We start from the raw sequence: 17,351 nt of genomic DNA, 5'->3' as shown, positions 1-17,351 counted from the left end.
ATGCTACTGCAGTCATGTGATAGGCACTAAGATGAGAAAGCACCAAAGCTGCATCTTCTGGATGTGAACTGCAAAAGGCTTGTCATTTCAAGGGGAATTGCTATTCACACGATTTCTCCGGTGTATAGATGTGAACAGAAGAAGATTGAAAGCTTGTCTTCAGTGCTGAACCAGAACCAGAACAAATGAGGGTCTTTCTTTCAATGTACAGTTCCATCCAACATTGATGAAATTTCAGAATTAGGGTTTGGAAAATCTATGGTTTCTTTCTTGCCATTATTCTAGTTTTCTTTTTAAATAATAAGAACACGTGTGGTTTCTCTTGATACGCACAAAAAGGTTTGATAGCTTTGTCTATGATTATTCAACCCAATAGTTATATTAGGCCATTTCTGCACTGCAAGCTTAAAGTGGTTTATTGGGCAACTTTATATATGTGTACTCAGTAACTACTGAGTCTACTGCTAGGTTTACGTCCAGGTAAATGGGTACGGGATGGTAGTTTCTGGGATGGGAATTGGGACACACAGAAAGAGAGGGACAGGGAAAGGGAGAGAGGTACCACATATTACCCAGTTATCCACCCACTGGCCCTTGGTAATATTTGTCCATTACTGAAAGATGCTTACTGTAAAATAGATTCATCCAAACCCATGAAAATAAGACATGTAACAAAACAATTAATAACAGTACACAATTTAATTAGAATGAAAAATTCACCTCTCATGCTCAAATCACAGTATTTTAAAATTAAAACCATTAAAATACATGAAATAAAAACCCTTAAAATGCCTGAGAGAATAAAAATCTCATACTCTGATGCCTAAAGTGTAACTTAATGTGTGCCATGCAAAGCTTTTTTTTTTTTTTTGAGTAGGAAGAGCCATAACTAGGATAACACAGATGACAAAGTGTTTCTGTCATCTGCTTTATTTCTGATAGTGATGGCATTCAGGGAATCACCCCAGCGAAAGACTTTGGTGTTGACGCTGATTGATTCAGAAGAAGATTGTTTTTAAGATACTTAGATGCCAAGCTGTTCAAGTTTTCAGAAGCCAAAGCCATGGCCTTGAAAGCAACCTAAGAACAATGACCTTGACAGCAAATCTCTCTCTCTGTCTCAAAACTAATGGGAATGGGATGTCTTCCAGTCAAAAATCTTGGCTGTTCTGTGCCAAACAAACTGCATCTTCTGAAAATGTTTTCAGGTCTAATTTCACTTACAGTGCACTGCAGTAGCCCAAACTGAATGTTATCAGAGTGTTAATCACTGGTGCCACAACTTTCTGGTCCAGGAAAGTTTACAGTTTGTGTACCAGGCTAAGCACTGTCTGTCGCTGATGATGTCTATGCCTTAAGTAACAATCAGAGTGAATGCAGCCCTACTTAAAAGAAGCTGACCCCTCCTGCCATTTCTAAATAGGAAGGCACAGCCCACATCTCCTGCTATCAGGGTAGTATTTCCATTTACTGGCTATCTACCAACCCACTGCTGATTTCAGATGACATCTAGTTCTCCTTGCCCACCTCATTTAGATGATATGAAAAAAAAAGAGAGCTGACTGTCATTGAAAACTGTTGAAAGGTTAGGAAAACCTGAAGATTTCATTGAATAGCAGGGCTATTTTACCCATCTGCAGAAGTCTTCTGTAAAGAAAAAAGACCTAGCTTCTTCTAAAGGATAGTGAGCTGTCTCTGCTGGAGGATGTTTTATGTTAATTTCTTGCTGATCTGAGTACACAATTGATGCTGAAGATGCTACATGTATTGTTTGTTATACTGAAGTTAGATATGCTGTCAAGAAATATCTACCATCTCCAAGTCCTACTAGATATACAGTATACAGTGGACCCTCGACTTACAGATGGCTCGACTTACAGACTTTTTGAGTTACAGACTTCTCTGGCCGCAGAATTTAGATTCGACTTGCAGCCGGAGAATCGACTTACAGACCAGAAAAAAAAACAAAATGGAACAAAAATAGAATAAAAACTGCTAGTTATGGGATTAATCGGTTTTCAATGCATTGTAGGTCAATGGAGATTCAACCTACAGACTTTTCGACTTGCAGCCACCGTTCCAATACGGATTAATTCCTTAAGTAGAGGGTCCACTGTATCCCGGAAGTGAGTACATTCCCTCACATTTCATAAATATTTTAGTATATCTTTTCATGTGACAACACTGAAGAAATGACACTTGGCTACAATGTAAAGCAGTGAGTATACAGCTTGTATAACAGTGTAAATGTGCTGTCCCCTCAAAATAAAGCAACACACAGCCATTAATGTCTAAACCGCTGACAACAAAAGTGAGTACACCCCTAAATTACAATGCCGAAATTGGGCAACAGTAGCCGTTTTCCCTCCCTGGTGTCATGAGACCCGTTAGTGTCACAAGTCTCAGGTGTGAAGGGGGAGCAGGTGTTATCGCTCTCTCTCTCTCAGACTGGTCACTGGAAGTTCCACATGGCACCTCATTATAATGAACTGAAGATCTGAAAAAACAAATTCTTGCTGTACATAAAAATGGCCTAGGCTATAAGAAGATTGCCAAAACCCTGAAACTGAGCACGGTGGCCAAGGCCATACAGCGGTTTAACAGAACATGTTCCACTCAGAACAGGCCTCACCATGGTTGACCAAAGAAGTTGAGTGCCCATGCTCAGCATTGTATCCAGAGGCTGGTGTTAGGAAATGGACGTATGAGTGCTGCCAGCATTGCTGCAGAGGTTGAAGGGGTGGGGGTCAGCCTGTCAGTGCTCAGACCATACACCGCATCAAACTGGTCTCCAGGGCTGTCATCCCAGAAGGAAGCCTCTTCTAAAGATGATGCACAAGAAAGCCTGCATACAGTTTGCGGCAGACATGGGACATGGATTTCTGGAATTATATCCTGTGGTCTGGTGAAACCAAGATAAACTTATTTGTTTCAGATGGTGTCAAGCATGTGTGGTGGCAACCAGGTGAGGAGTACAAAGACAAGTGCCTATAGTCAAGCATGGTGGTGGGAGTGTAATGGTCTGGGGCTGCATGAGTGTTGCCGGCACTGGGGAGCTACATGAATGCCAACATGTACTGTGACATACTGAAGCAGAGCATGATCCCCTCCCTTCAAAGACTGGGCTGGAGGGCAGTATTCCAACATGATAACGACCCCAAGCACACCTCCAAAACAACCACTGCCTTGCTAAAGAAGCTGAGGGTAAAGGTGATGGACTGACCAAACATGTCTCCAGACCTAAACCCTATTGAGCATCTGTGAAACCGAAGGTGGAGGCGCACAAGGTCTCTAACATCCACCAGCTCTTTGATGTCATCATGGAGGAGTGAAAGAGGACTCCAGCGGCAACCTGTGAACTCTGTGCCCAAGAGAGTTAAGGCAGTGCTAGAAAATAATGGTGTCCACACAAAATACTGATACTTTGTGCCCAATTTGAACATTCTCACTTAGGGGTGTACTCACTTTTGTTGCCAGTCGTTTAGACATTAATGGCTGTGTGTTGCGTTATTTTGAGGGGACAGCATATGTACATTGTTATACAAGTTGTATACATTGCTTTACATTGTAGCCAAGTGTCATTTCTTCAGTGTTGTCACATGAAAAGATATACAAGCCTTCAAGAATACATATACTAAAATATTTATGAAATGTGAGGGGATATACTCACTTTGCTTACATGTCTGATTATTTGTCCAATCACAGATTTGGCATACATTTGGTAAGTACCCAGCACTAGGAAAGCGATGTTCAGAACTGAGGACTTCCAGTCCAGAGGTCACCTAGAGCAGTGGTCCCCAACCTTGGGCCTCCAGATGTTCTTGGACTTCAACTCCCAGAAATCCTAGCCAGCAGAGGTGGTGGTGAAGGCTTCTGGGAGTAGTAGTCCAAGAACATCTGGAGGCCCAAGGTTGGGGACCACTGACCTAGAGACTAGCTAAATGGTTGCTTGCTTTGCACATAGGCATTCTTTATCTCCTAAACCAGCCAGCCAAATTCCTCTTGCTAGCTGTTTTTATCCAAGGAGGAGAGATAGCAAATATACCAGATATAAGAGACAGAAGTTACTTTTTCAGACCATAGTGCCCAGAATATCCTCGCAGTTTAGCCACTGATCAGAATACTTTAGACACCAGAATATTCTGGGGGCTGTACTAATTTTCCCAGTTCTAACACAGACTCCCCCTCCAATTAATGTAAACTGATGTATCTTCTTATTTCCATAGGGCACCTTTGATATTTAATGTAATCATTCTGAATCACTAACAATGATTCACTTGGTCAGCATCAGCCATATATTTTTAATTAATTAATTCAGTTAGTTAGTTAGTTAGTTTTATTTAACTTATATGCCGCCCACTCTACCCAAAAGTCTCTGGGCGGCTTACAACAATTAAAATACAATTAAAATACAATTAAAATACAACAAAAGATAAAATAATTAAAATACAATTAAAATAGATACTCTAAAAATTGCCATCAGGACCCACAGCTGATGTTATTTCAATTAAAAGCCTTCTGGAACAGGAAGGTTTTGACCTGGCACCGAAATGTCATCAGTGTCGGCGCCAGACGAATCTCAGTCGGGAGGGCATTCCATAGTCTGGGGGCAGCTGCCAAAAAGGCCCTTTGTCTACAAGCCGTCCCTCTTACCTTCTTGGGATGGCTCTTTCAAAAGGGCCCCTGGCTAGATCTTAACTGCTGAGTAGGTTCATATGGAAGGAGGCGGTCCTTCAGGTATACGGGGCTCAGGTGATCTTACCTGTCCAGGATTCTTCATATTGGGGAATTGCCAAGCCCTAGATGGCTTTTCAGGGAGATTTGATTTGGTATATCCCATCTGTTGTGCAGGCTTCTGCAAGTGTCTCTCTCTGTGTGTGTGTGTGTGTGTGTGTGTGTGTGTGTGTGTGTGTGTGTGTGTGTGTGTGTGTGTGTGTGTGTGTGTGTGTGTGTGTGTGTGTGTGTGTGTGTGTGTGTGTGTGTGTGTGTGTGTGTGTGTGTGTGTGTTTACTGAGATTTATTGAATAAGATGGTGATGTCTAAGTTCCTTTCCTAATTGACAGGTACTGTCAGTGGGAAAATGAGCTTTTATATTACTTCTAGGACTTGTCTGATCAGGAGCAAGTGTCATTGGAGACTGCTGGGTCTTAACTGCTGGCAGCACAAACAGTCCCAAGGAACATTTAAGAACATTTATGTAACTAGAGTTAACACAAATCAAAAAGAGGTTGGGTCACTAAAGTCTTTTTCCTTGCTGGCCAACAAATTCAAATTATGTGAGTGCTCTGCAGCTCAACCTTGCTGTTCAAACAGAGCTCATTTGATCATGAAGCCAGCAATGCCCTTTCTCTTGGCAGAGAAGGTTCAGCAGTCAGTTCTGTATTGACAGAGACTGAGTTTTGTTTTGTATTTTTAAATCTACATGCCTGCAGTTTTGGTGTTATACGTTGGTCAATTTCTATTGATAAACCAATTTTCTGCAATCATGAAACAATGTCTATTGACCATGATATAACCAACAGATCTAGTACTGTACTATTTGTTTGAGACCTGAAATGTGAAGAGCCAGTGCTGAGGACAACAATGACTCATTTGTCCTGCTAAGTGTCTTTCTAAAGGTAATCAATAATGTCACATGAATGAAGAATTGCATCATTTCCTAAGGATCCTTCTGCCTGTGCCATGATTCATTGATGCTGGGTTTTTGGTGGGGACGGAGATGCCATAGAGCTGAACAAACCTCTGCAGCATGAATCCATGGCTTAGAATGGATTTGTTCCTGGCCTGCATTTGAGGTGTGATACGCCACTTATCAAACACTGTCTTTTTCGAATAACAATTAGCAAACAAAACTGAGCAGATTGAATTAGCATGTCCTGTGCAGAGATGCTGGCATAAATCTTAAGGTCAGCAAATGTCAGGAAAGAATCTTGTGCATTAAAGAAATTACATTTAAAAAGCCCCGAAGAAGTGTGTCTTGTTGAAAAGAAGGGATGCTCTCCCCCCAAAAAAATAACCCAAAACGAAAGTGACAATGCAGACTGTGACGGACAGGTCAGTAACCACTCCTGTCCATCACAATGGAACCCTGATTCAAGAGCCAATGGTTGTACAGAAAAGGTGGGACTAAGGAAATATAAGAAGAATGGAAGTCAGTTAAAGATCAGTTAGAGTTTCAGTTAGGAAAGAGTTAAGGATGGGTTAGGGACTGGAGTTAGGAAAAGCAGTTTAGGCAGCCTTGTGTTAGAGAAGAGTAATAGAGAGATAGGGAATAAGAAAAGAAATGAATAAATACTTTGATTAAAATGATTCTACCTAAGCAAATATAAATGTTACCAAAGCACAATTTATTGAATGAATAAAAGACCAACCATGATTCACTTTACATGATTTACTGATAAACATTTAAATAAACATTGTTATATTGAAGAACTGTGATTTAAGAATCATATTTGATAGAGTGAGGAGAAATCCTCTGGTGGCAGCGGAAAACGGTTGAAAAATAAATGTCATACCTGAAAGTAAACCTGGGTTGTGTGGAAGAACAAACAGGTGAACTGGGTGTGTGTGACACAGACTTAATTTTAATTGAGCATTGGAGGGAACAGATGGTCCAGATGTCTTGTCCTGCAACTACATTAATGTGTGAGAGGACATGGGACACAGAGAGAGAAAAAGAGAAAGGGAAGGAGATGGAGGGAGAGGACATTGAAATATCTTTTATGGATGTCAGCATAAGAAGATACAGAATGCTTTGCTGGATCAAACTAAAGTCCAAAGGCAGTTGGTGGTGAAGAGAGTGGAAAAGCAAGACAGAGAAGACAGAAAGAAATTTCAAAATGATCTAGATAGGCTTGAGCACGGGGCTGAAAACAACAGAATGAAATTTGACAGGGATAAGTGCATAGTACTGCACCTCAGAAAAAGAAACCAAATGCACAGTTACATGATAAGGGATTCCTGGCTCAGCAATACTACAAGCAAGAAGGATATTGGAATTGTTGTAGATCACAAGCTGAATATGAGCCAGCAGTGTGATATGGCTACAAAAAAGGCAAATGCTATTTTATGTTGCATTAATATAAGTCTACAAATCCCACAAGATGCTAGTTCTGCTCTATTCAGCACTAACAACAACAACAACAATCATAACCATAACCATAATCATAACCATAATAAAAGAATGGTCATTATGCAAAATATACAATTTGTGAGCCTCCAAAAACCTATGGGAACATCAGGTAGAGAACGTGTCAGAAAATGAGGACGTCAAGATCTTGTGGGGTTTCCGGATCCAAACGGACAGACACCTTGAACATAACACACCAGACATAGTAGTAACGGAATGAAGAAAACTCCAGATCATTGCAATTCCAAATTCCAGGGGATGCCAGAGTTGAAAATAAAGAATTGGAAAAACTAACAAAGCACAGAGATGTGGCAATCAAAACACCTCTCACCTCTAGAGGAAACACACTTCAGTGGTCCCCGTAGTTTTGGGGCTTTGTGAACAATATCTAGAAATTTCACACAGTGCTATAAGCAGTTGCAGATCTCAGAAGTCAGAGCTACAAAAAGCAGCAACATTGAGAACAATATACATACTCAGCTGATATTTAACAGGTACATAGGTTTTTGATTAAAACATGTATCTGTTATATAATACCAGTCAATGTTTTAATAATTTTGACTGTGCCTAGTGTTTTTAAATAACAACATGAACAAGAACAAGAACAACAACAACAACAACAACAACAACAACAACAACAAATGTATATGGAATCATTCCAATAAAATTCTAATAAGGGTGTGTGCATTAACAGATTAATTATTTTCCCCTTCTCTCCTTGATGAGAAATGTTAAATAAACATTCAATGCACTTTAGGGTTTTAAATCTTGAGTTAAGTCTTGGTGGTTCATAGCAACAAAAGATATTTAAAGGGGGTCCATGATGAAGAAAAGGTTAAGAATCGCTGGTCTAAACTGCTGGATATACTGTAACCTCACATGCAATAGTCTAGTGGGGGAAGGGTTAAACCAGACGCTTAATTGGAAATGTCTACCCTAGTCCAGGCATACTATGGCATAAGAGGCTCCTTTTTTATCTTTTCCTGTCTTTTCCTTTGCTCTCCAGCTGTTTTGAACCCTGCAAGAAAATTCATTTCTGAGCACTAGGACGTAGTTTTTGTTGGAAAAATATCTTGCTAGAAGAACAATAGGTTAACTCCTTGAACTGAAGTTAAAGTTACATGCATTTCTATGGATGTAAGCTCTTGTGAGTATAAAACTAAACTTTGCTTTCGAAAATATGAAAGACTGAATCCAAGGCAGACCTTTTAACATCACAGTAATCCAAGTGTATGCACCAACCACCAATGTTGAAGAGGTCGAAACTGATCAATTCTATGAAGACTTACAACACTTTTTGAACTGACACCAAAGAAAGATGTTCTTCTAATTATAGGGGACTGGAATGCTAAAGTAGGGAGTCAAGAGATAAAAGGAACAACAGGTAAGTTTGGCCTTGGAGTTCAAAACGAAGCAGGGCAAAGGCTAATAGAGTTTTGTCAAGAGAACAAGCTGGTCATCACAAACACTCTTTTCCAACAACACAACAGGCGACTCTACACATGGACATCACCAGATGGGCAATACTGTAATCATATTCATTGTATTCTCTGCAGCCACAGATGGAGAAGCTATATACAGTCAGCAAAAACAAGACCTGGAGCTGATTGTGGCCCAAATCCCTTATGAATACACAGTGGAAGTGAAGAACAGATTTAGGGAACTCGATTTGGTGGACAGAGTCCCTGAAGAACTATGGATGGAGGCTCATAACATTGTACAGGAGGCAGCAATGAAAACCATCCCAAAGAAAAGGAAATGCAAGAAAGCAAAGTGGCTGTCCAACAAGGCCTTACAAAAAGCAGAGAAGAGAAGGGAAACAAAATGCAATGGAGATAGGGAAAGTTACAGAAAATAGAATGGAGACTTCCAAAAAAATAGCAAGGAGAGATAAGAGGGCCTTTTTAAATGAACAGTGCAAAGATATAAAGGAAAATTATAGAAAGAGAGAAACCAGAGATCTGTTCAAGAAAACTGGAGATATTAAAGGAATTGTCTGTGCAAAGATGGACATGATAAAGGACAAAAATGGTAGGGACTTCACAGAAGCAGAAGACATCAAGAAGGGGTGGCAAGAATACGCAGAGGAATTATACAAGAAAGATCTGGATGTCACGGACAACCCAGATAGTGTGGTTGCTGACCTTGAGCCAGACATCCTGAAGAGTGAAGTCAAGTGGGCCTTGGAAAGCATGGCTAACAACAAGGCCAGTGGAGGTGATGGCATTCCAATGGAACTATTTAAAATCTTAAAATATAACTCTGTCGAGGTGCTACACTCAATATGCCAGCAAGTTTGGAAAACTCAGCAATGGCCAGAGGATTGGAAAAGATTGTCTACATCCCAATCTGAAAGAAAGGCAGCATCAAAGAATGCTCCAATTGCCGTTCAATTGCACTCATTTCACTAGCAAGGTTATGCTCAAAATCCTACAAGACAGGCTTCAGCAGTATGTGGACCAAAAACTCCCAGAAATACAAGGTGGATTTCGAAGGGGCAGAGGAACTAGAAACCAAATTGCTAACATGCACTGGATTATGGAGAAAGCCAGAGAGTTCCAGAAAAACATCTACTTCTGCTTCATTTATGCAAAAACCTTTGAGTGTGTGGACCACAACAAACTATGGGAAGTTCTTAAAGAAATTGGAGTGCCTGAACACCTTATCTACCTCCTGAGAAATCTATATGTAGGACAGGAAGCAACAGTTAGAACTGGATATGGAACAACTGATTGGTTCAAAATTGGGAAAGGAGTACGACAAGGCTGTATATTGTCCCCCGGCTTATTCAACTTATATGCAGAATACATCATGTGGAAGGCTGAACTGGAGGAATCCCAAGCCGGAATCAAGATTGCCGGAAGAAATATCAACAACCTCTGATATGCAAATGATACCACTCTGATGGCAGAAAGTGAGGAGGAATTAAAGAGCCTCTTAATGAAGGTGAAAAAGGAGATCACAAAAATGGGTCTGAAGCTCAACATCTTTCTAAGTTCAAAAACTAAGTTCATGGCCACTGGCCCCATCACCTCCTGGCAAATAGAAGGGGAAGATATGGAGTCAGTGACAGATTTCACTTTCTTGGGCTCCATGATAACTGCAGATGGAGACAGCAGCCACGAAATTAAAAGACGCCTGCTTCTTGGGAGGCAAGCGATGAGAAACCTAGACAGCATCTTAAGAAGCAGAGACATCAACTTGCCGACAAAGATCCGCATAGTCAAAACTAGGGTTTTTGCAGTAGCGTTGTATGAAAGTGAGAGCTGGACCATAAAGAAGGCTGACTGCCAAAGAATTGATGCTTTTGAAATGTGGTGTTGGAGGAGGCTCTTGAGAGTCCCCTGGACTGCAAGGAGAACAAACCTATCCATTCTGAGTGCTCACTGGAAAGACAGATCCTGAAGCTGAGGCTCCAATACTTTCGCCATCTCATGAGAAGAGAAGACTCCCTGGAAAAGATCCTGATGCTGGGAAAAAGTGAAGGCAAGAGGAGAAGGTGACGACAGAGAATGAGATGGTTGGACAGTGTCACTGAAGCGACCAACATGAATTTGTCCAAACTCTGGGAGGCAGTGGAAGACAGGAGGGCCTGGTGTGCCCTGGTCCATGGGGTCAGGAAGAGTCAGACAGAACTTAGCGACTAAACAACAAATGCTGAAATATGCTAAGAAGGGTGGACAACTTCCCTGTCCATCAGAGTCTCCTACACATGTTACAGATACAAACAGCTTGACAATTCTAATGATCCTCACATTCTTCCTTCTATGGACCCTTCAGTGTTCTTTGAGTCCTTCAAAAAGTGTCCAGTGGCTGTTATTGTATGTTCCCCGCAATGTTTTTCTAGGGAATTCTGGGCTGTCACAGTCACAACAAACTTATCAAAGAATCACTGCCGCCACTGTCATCCTTCCGATTCTCCTTCATTAAGGCTTGTCCTCCTGCCCTGGAGCTGAGGAAAAGAAAGAGGAGGAGAGGAAGTGGGGCAAGGAATGCAATTGTGACCAACATGGGGATTCCCTTGAAATATGTAGGGGAATTTGCAAAGAACCTTTTATATCATAGATCATGCTTGATTTGGGCTGTATTTGGTTTGGCAGGAATGGTGTGTTGTGTAATTCAATTAAATAAACCACCTCCTCCTAATATTAAATAAACAATTCAATTCCTGTCTTTGATTTCTGGCTTGCCTTGCAACAGAGTGGATTTTCCCCCCACAGCAACAGTCATGAACATTTCCAAAGAATTAAGTTAATTTCTTTTGTTTGTATCGCCCAGGAGTTGCCATTTTATCACTGGCTTGCTTTTCTATTTACAAATAAATAAAACTGTCAAGTGTATTCCATAGAAAATATTCCTGAGGCAACTGCTGCTGGCTTTAGGAATAGATTCATGAGGACTGGATATTGATTAGTCAACAGTGATTAAAAGCATTCTGTAAAATACCTTCTAAGTCTGTTCACCTGTGAGCTGCTGATTATGGGAAAAGACATAACCTTTTTAAATTGAATGTCTAAGATGATATTTCTTTTGCCCTGTTGTGACAATCTAGGGGAAGAAGTTTGAAGTTTTATATGGAAATTTTTCCAAACCATTCATGAATTTTAAAGTTAAAGGATACGTGATGTTCAATCTATAGTTTGTAGCTAAAGGGTTCTCCTGCAAACAACCAGGAATGTGATTCAGAATAGGAATCTCAATGCTGGTTCAGGAGGTCTATAGCCTTCCTATCCATTCTTTTTTAAAGTAAAGTGTCCCTTTCTTGTGGCATTTTAGAAAGTGGGAAAACTTCAATCATCATCACTAGAGTTTCCCCCCTCTGTTTTTAAAACCTCTATGTGGAAGGTGAATTCAACAGAAGCTAAGGTGGAAAAAAGGAAGCCTCCTTGGCTAGCTAAAGTCCTGATCTGCATCAGGCTCCTGTGTACTTTAGAGCAAAAAAACCCAATAAAGCTTTCATTGAAGACTATTCATTTAACAATGTGTCATTTTACATAGTTGGGGTAGATATGCAGGATTGGCTTTAAAGCAACTTGCTACACAATGATCCTACATTTCTCTTGCTGGTCTTTTTCTGTCAGCGGTCCCCAACCTTTTTCAGTCCATGGACTGGCTGGGGAAGGCGAGGCACCCCCCGCACTCGTGTGCATGCGCAAACAAGCGCACATGTGCTCTCACACAAGCGAGTGTTTGTGCACATGCACAAATGGTGGTGTGGCACTCATACAGCCGTGCTGGAGTGCAGGCGCAAACAGGCTGTGCAGCGGTGAGTGCGTGCGGGAGGTGGGACGAGAGGTCTGTCTCAGCAGCCCGGTCTGGCTCAGGCCACGGACCGGCACTGGGCCGCGGACCGGAGGTTGGGGACCTCTGGTCTTAAATATTTTAGCTATGACTTTGCAGAAATAGTCAGAGAAGACTTTTCTGACAACATTTTTTTTAAAAAAAGTTAAACTACTTAAGAATTTCAGTTCTGTCCTGGTAAAGGTTTGGCAGTTCCAACTCCCTGGTTTCCTTATCCATGAGGACTTTGGTCAGGATCCTCTGAAGGGTCAAACTGCTTGCATAATGGATGTAATGCAGGTGGTTTAATTTTTATTCTGCCTGCACAGAGGTATCGGGGATTACAAGGGGTAAAATCTGCTGGAAACCCTGGAGAGCCACTGTCAGTCACTGTCAACTTTACTGGGATAAGACGAGAATTTTGTTTCTTTCTAGCCATATTCAGTCATTATAACAGTGTGTGTACTCATCAATGTGACAAACCCAGACCTACTGGGATATGCCACAGTTTCACTAAGCTGCCACCAACCATTCCCTATAAGAAGTCACACAGACCAGGGATGGATTTTTAACAAATAAAAGAACAAGGTTTATTTAAAACAACACACAGGGAAAATAAAAGGATCAAGTGAATAAGATACAGTAACGTGGCTTAGTCTCACTCATACATACACACAGTTTGGTTCACACAGAACACTTAACTTGAAGCACAGACCCTGAACCTATCAGTTCTGGCTAACCATACAAACACCTGAACCTATCAGGTTGGTACTGACTGACACACAGTAGTACCCTGTCTGACACACAGACTCCCACTCAAGCTTCTTCTCTCAGCTCTCCTCCAGCTTCTCCTAACTTCTCCACACAGGCTTCACATATATATACAGTACAGCCCCTCCTCCTGATGTCCCGCCTTCCACTCCCCATAGGATGGAACTTTCCCTCCAAACCCATGACAGACAGGTAACATCAGTGCTGTATGTAACACCTCCCCTCTTTATAAGTTGTTTTGTAGGGGGAAAGCTAAGGTGCTTTTCACCAAAAAACAACCTGGACCCAAAACAAACAAAAACAGTCATATAATAACATACAATACCATACTTACTTATACTTACACTCTATTAGGCATTTAAACATTTACCATTAACAATACATCAAGTTACCTTTATTCATACAAACCAACAGGTTTAATAAACAGACACATTTGACTTTTTGTCATCAAAATATATACATAGTCCATGTTTCTTTCGCCGTCTTCATTCTTCAGGTCTTCTTGACAAGGCGTCAGCAACACAGTTCACTGACCCTCTGACCACCTTCACTTCAAAGTCATAGTCCTGCAGGTTTAAAGCCCACCTCATAAGTTTACTATTGTGGGTTTTCATTGTCTTTAACCATTGCAGTGGTGAATGGTCAGTGCACAGAAAAAAATGTCTTCCCCAGATGTAAGGCTTGGCCTTCTGGATCGCGTAGACTATGGCCAGACACTCCTTTTCCACGGTTGCCAAATGTCTCTCACCTTTCTGGAGTTTCCTACTCAGGTAGGACACTGGATGCTGGTCACCATTCTCATCCTCCTGGCAAAGAACTGCTCCTACCCCGCTGTTAGATGCATCGGTGTAGATGATGAACTCCCGGTCGAAGTCTGGAGCACGCAGCACTGGATAGTTGATGAGCGCCTCCTTCAACCTTCGGAACGCCTCCTCACAGTCGCTGGTCCACGGGATGCGGTCATCAGCCTTCTTCCTCGTCAGATCGGTCAGCGGAGCCGCAATCTCGCTAAACCTCGGGATGAACTTTCTGTAGTAGCCCACCAACCCAAGAAATGATTTGACTTTTTTCTTGGTGTTGGGTCTAGGCCGATCACGAACTGCTTCTATCTTGGCCTCTAGGGGTTTGATCACTCCTCCCCCTACTATGTGATCCAAGTCTTTTATTTCTGGGCTACCCAGCTGCAGTTTGTTCTCTTTGCAGAGCCTAGGCCAAAGCACTTCCTCCCCTGGGTTAAAGTGCCTCTCCCTGCCTTCCTGGTCATCCCAAGCTTTCTTTCTGACCTTTTGAGCTTGCAGGGTCTCTGCTGCTAGCTCTAGGTTTCTCTTTAGGTCATTCATCAAGGTGTCTATGTATGTCACAACGTCTTGTGGGTCATCCTGGGTGATCTGCTCCCAATTTTGTTTGATCAAATCAAGGGGCCCTTTCACCCTTCTCCCAAATAAAAGTTCAAACGGACTGAACCCGGTACTGGCTTGTGGCACTGATCGATAAGCAAACAAAAGGGATTGCAGCTTCTGGTCCCAATTGTTTGGATTCTCTGCCAAGTAAGCCCTAATCATGCGCATTAGAGTCCCATTGACCTTCTCAGTTAACCCATTACTTTCAGGGTGATAGGCAGTGGTTTCCTTGTGTTTAATTCCACAGATTTGCCATAAGCGTTTCATGAGCTTCGATGTGAACGATGCACCCAAATCTGTGATTATTTCTGAGGCAAATCCCATCCTGGACATATACCCCACCAAGGCATCGGCCACTGTGTTAGTTTCAATGTTAGTCAAGGGTATGGCTTCAGGGTACCTCGTGGCATGGTCCACAATGGTGAGAATGAACCTGTTCCCCCTCTTTGTGGCCTTGGGCAAAGGTCCCACAATATCCACCCCTATACATTTGAACGGAGTGTCAATCACAGGCAAAGGGCACAACTTTGCTTTGGTCCTGTCGCGGCTATTCCCCTGCCTTTGACACACATCACATTGTTTACAGAACTCCCTGATCTGCTTCCCTATGTCAGGCCAGTAAAAATTCTGTGTGATTCTCTGCTGTGTTTTATTCACCCCTAAGTGCGCAGCAAACATGTCAGAGTGCCCCCTTTGTAAGATCATGGGGCGATACTTTTCAGGTACCACCAGCTGACTTCGGATCCCATCTCCCCCTTTTGAGATATTCCTCAGGGTCTCTCTATATAAAATTCCCTTTTTCTTTAGAAATCTCACTGGGGTTTCAGGTGTTACCTGGGCGTCTGTCACCTGTTCAAAACACTTTTGGAGAGTGGCGTCTGCCTTTTGCTCTTGGCCAAATCGGCTGTCTGTGGTTAAGGTTTCCACCACAGCTTCTGAACTCCCCTCTGCTTCCGTCTCTGGCTCATCATTACCCCCCTGAACTGTCCCCGTGGTGGCTTGTGAACGTGTAATCACTAGCACCCGTTTCACATGTTCAGCCAGGTCATTTCCCACGAGCACGGCTGCTGGCAGAGTCGATGAAATTGCTAGCCGCCAAACTCCCCTCCAGCCTTGAAAGTTCACAGGTACCTCCGCTACTGGCAGTGAGATCACCTGCCCCTCAATCCCTGCCACCTTCATGCTCTCATTTGGGATTACATACTCCCTAGGAATAATATCTGGATGGCACAGGGTCACCTGGGAACAAGTGTCCCTCAACCCCCGATACTGATGGTCAAGTATTCCTACGCCCACCCCTGCTGTTTCAAACAACTGAGAATCTGTTCTCACGAGCAAGCAGCGCTTGACCTCCACAAGAGGACCATTTTCCTCAGCCTGATCAGCAGATGTCACTGTTCCAGATTGAGTAGCCATGGCAACAGGCTCCCTCAGTGACAAGGAGCTTTGCTCTTTCTGGACACAGAACACAGCTTTTGGCTTGGTTCCACTCGAATCCTGAGGCACAATTCCTTTTAGCTGCTTTAATTTCTCACACTCTGAGATTAGATGGCCCTTTCCCTGACAGAAATAACATTTTCTGCTATATTTTGAGTCTTTCTCATCTTGTTTTGGTTTTCCCTCCAAAATCTGAGGTCTTGGTTTCATGTCTGAGGGCTTCCCTTCACCATGGGCCCCTCCCCCTTGCTGGTTTTTTCCTGGTCCCTGAGAGTACTTGCTGTAGGTTTCTTTGGGTTTTCCTACAGATTTCTCCTCACCTAAGGGCTTTCTTATCTGGTAAATAAAATCTGCGATCTCGGCTGCTTCTGCCACAGATTTCGGTTTCCTTTCCCTCACCTGGAATTTCAGTTCCCCATGCAGGACTGAATAGAACTGTTCCAGTGCTATCAAATCTTTAAGCTGCTCGTAGGTCTCTGTCCCCTCCTGAGACAGCCATTTCTCAAGCAGCCTCACCAATTGGGCCCCCACTTGGGTAAAAGTCTGCTCTGGTTTCTTGGTGATTGACCTGAATCTTTGCCTCAGCTGTTCCGCATTTATTCCATGTCTGGCAAACACCAGTTTTTTAAACTCTGCAAAATCTTTCATCAGTTCCTCTGGCATCTCTGCATAGACTTCTGCAAGGCTGCCACTGATTAAAGATCGCATGATGGTCATCTTCTCAGTTTCCCTTACTGAGAAGTCCACAAACGCTCTTTCCACTAGGGAAAAGAACACCTCAGGACAATCTCCCTTGTGGTATACAGGGAATTTCTTCAGGTCAGTTTTAGACAATTGGCCTCCCTCAGAATCCCTATTGTTATTATTGTTCTGATTCATCAGTTCCAATTTTCTTAACTCAAACGCCATTCTTTCTTTTTCCAGAGCAATTTTCTCTCTCTCTAATCTTTCTTCTTTCTCCATTCTCTCTATTTCAAATTGTCTTTGCCTTTCCCTTTCCTGCATTTTTTCTCTCTCTAATCTTTCCTCCACTTCAAATTGCCTCATCCTCAGTTCATGCTGTTGGGCTATGAGCAATTTTCTGAGTTCTGGGTTCTGTTCTCCCGTGCTGTCACCCTGCACTGAGCCAAATTCATCCTCAGAACCTTGGTCAACCTGGGGGTCTTTCACTTCACCCATTTCTGCCATTTGGCTTCGAGTCAAGGGCATAATCCCCCCCCCAGAACAGGTTGCTTTCAAAAGTCAAGCCTCAAAATAAAGCGACCACTTTTTTTTTCTTTTGCCTCAGAACCAGCTTTCTATAAATTACTGCTGTTCTTCAGCACTAACTTGCA

The 17,351-nt window shown here is 42.4% G+C and overlaps 1 protein-coding gene across 1 annotated transcript in view; it reads right to left on the bottom strand.

The window, feature by feature from the left end:
- LOC144587869 (uncharacterized) overlaps positions 1-13,646 on the bottom strand; it is a 33,328-nt gene extending 19,682 nt beyond the window's left edge. Inside the window, exon 1 of the mRNA XM_078389328.1 lies at positions 12,899-13,646. The gene's annotated coding sequence lies outside the window, so the exon portion shown is untranslated. The remainder of the gene's footprint in view (positions 1-12,898) is intronic.
- Between the last annotated feature and the right edge of the window lie 3,705 nt (positions 13,647-17,351).

This window comes from Pogona vitticeps, chromosome 1 (assembly GCF_051106095.1).
Source record: "Pogona vitticeps strain Pit_001003342236 chromosome 1, PviZW2.1, whole genome shotgun sequence".
In the NCBI taxonomy this organism is placed as follows: domain Eukaryota; kingdom Metazoa; phylum Chordata; class Lepidosauria; order Squamata; family Agamidae; genus Pogona; species Pogona vitticeps.
This window is presented reverse-complemented; position numbering and strand designations above follow the sequence as displayed.